Consider the following 2,193-nt stretch of genomic DNA (forward strand, 5'->3'; position numbering starts at 1 on the left):
TGGAGCAAGGTATACAAAATCCTCTACTGTTTAGTAGCAATATTGCCTCTAGAAGATTAAAATTACTATTAGTTAAAGTCTAATTCTTATATGTAATATTTTCAGTAATGCTGGTTGTATGTCTGGCTTCTTACACTTCTCACATATTGACTTGAATGCTCTTCACTCTTATTTCTCTTTAGGACTTTTAACTCCACTTTGCTAATGAAATTGCAGTATTTGTTAAGAAAGAGCTATGAGATTGATTTCTACATTTTTAGTGGGTTGAAGGACCACAATTGTACGAATTGAGAACTACAGTATGTTGTATTAGGTAAGTATCTTTTGGTGCGTTGACAGACAAACCACAGCATTTCAGCGGCTTTGCACGTTCGAAGTTTTATTTCTCACACACACAGTGATCTAACATCAGTGATGATGGTGACGATGGTTGTCAGGTGGCTTACCTCCTTGTCTTAATTTATGTCATTGCCTGGGGCTTCAAAATTGTCTGCTTCACCTGGTGGAGGAAAAGAGAGAGAGGTGCATCTAAACCATTTAGCCTGCAAGTGATACACATTTCTTCTACTCGCATCCCATGGGCCACAACTGGGACCGCGTCTGGGAACAAAACAAGGGAGGCTGGGAAACATAGTCCCTCCAGACAGCTGCCCTCACCCGCCTTCCATAATAATTTGCAGAAATATAACATAGGAATTAATTAAAAAGCAAACCATTTCTGCCACAAACATGTTGCTTTACTCTGGCATTTCCCCAGCTCTCAAAATTCCAACCGTCTGTTCAGTGATGGCTGCATGGCTCGCTTTTTGTATTTACAAAGACAAACTTTAGTCAAAGTCTAAGGAAGTCTTTCTCTTCCTGAGATGTAAACAGAAACAAAATTGGCTTCAAATCTTTAATATCTGGAGTAACAAGCCTAAATGAGATACCTCTTGGGTCCAGATCATTTATCTGACCCACAGAGAAAAAGATTGTATTAGTCCGTTTTCTGTTGCTTATAACAAAATATCTGGAACTGGGTGATTATAAGAAAACAAAATTTATTACTTACAGTTTTGGAGAAGGGAAATCCAAAATCCACAGAACACATTGGGTGAGGGTCTTCTTTGGTGGTGGCTTTACAACAACGCAGGGGTCTCACTTGGCAGAAATGGAGGAGCAGAAAGAGAGACTCATGTTCTCTCCTTTTAAATCCATCAGAACCACGCCCCTGACCCCCATTATCACTCCATTCACTACAGCATGATTCTACAATGTAATCACCTCTTTAAGACCCTATCTTTCAATTACCATAATAGGATTTCCCACCTTCAACAGTTACAGTGGGGATTAAGCTTCTACTGTATTGACTTTGGGGGACACAATTCAGTCAATCCACAGCATTGTTCTTGCTTCATTTGTGTTAGAGAAGAGTTCTCAAAAGAATGAGAAGGCATGTGATGAGATAATTAACAAATACTGAAAGTAACTTCACACCCTAAGTGAGGATCAGAGCATGCCTGCGGGCTGAGGAGAGGACAAAGAAATGAGGGTGCCTGTGGCTTTCAGATGGCCTCAACCTGTCTTCTACCCAAGTTTTTATCTGTTGCCACCTCCTTCACAGTGCCCACCAGATCCTCCAGCATCTTTTCTGTACTGCCCTATTGCCTTTTGCCCTTTTTGTGCTTTTGTCAGATTGGCCTGAATTGTCTGGGGCATCTTTTGTCTGACCTTTCTCTCACTGGAAAACTCCTCCTTAACTCTCAAGATTCAGTGCAAAGATTATCTCTTCCATGAAGTGTTTCCTGAAATTTCTCCAAGTCATTAGTTGATCTGGCTCACTGCTTTCATAATACTTTGTAATTATTTTATTATAGCAATTAATCATACTGCGTTTCAATCACTTTTAAGAACTGCTTTCTAAGGGAAATCTTGGTCCTATTTGCAGGGATTTCTTATCCTGTCATTGTATAGAGGTTGAAGGGTTTAGTTCTTAAGGTGAGAATCTTGGCTAGCTTCTCCAGTTTTTGTAATTGAAATATATTGAGTAGTATATGTAAATATCAATATATATAATGCATATATATATGACATAGTAAAAATAAAGCAGTAGGAAAAATAAGTTCAAGAAATTTATCATACAACATGATGACTGTGTTGGAAATAAATTAAAATGTAGGGGGGACATAGAATATAAGTAGTAGAATTGTAGGA

At 38.6% G+C, this 2,193-nt stretch overlaps 1 long non-coding RNA gene across 4 annotated transcripts in view; it reads left to right on the forward strand.

The window, feature by feature from the left end:
- The first annotated feature begins 27 nt into the window (after nucleotides 1–27).
- The window catches only part of LOC103593041, a 36,318-nt gene continuing 34,152 nt past the window's right edge, over nucleotides 28–2,193 (forward strand). For all 4 annotated transcript variants that reach the window (XR_550708.1, XR_550707.1, XR_550705.1 and 1 more), the window contains exon 1: nucleotides 28–313. This is a non-coding gene — a long non-coding RNA (uncharacterized LOC103593041). The remainder of the gene's footprint in view (nucleotides 314–2,193) is intronic.

The sequence above is a fragment of the Galeopterus variegatus genome, unplaced genomic scaffold (assembly GCF_000696425.1).
Source record: "Galeopterus variegatus unplaced genomic scaffold, G_variegatus-3.0.2 Scaffold1265, whole genome shotgun sequence".
In the NCBI taxonomy this organism is placed as follows: Eukaryota; Metazoa; Chordata; class Mammalia; order Dermoptera; family Cynocephalidae; genus Galeopterus; species Galeopterus variegatus.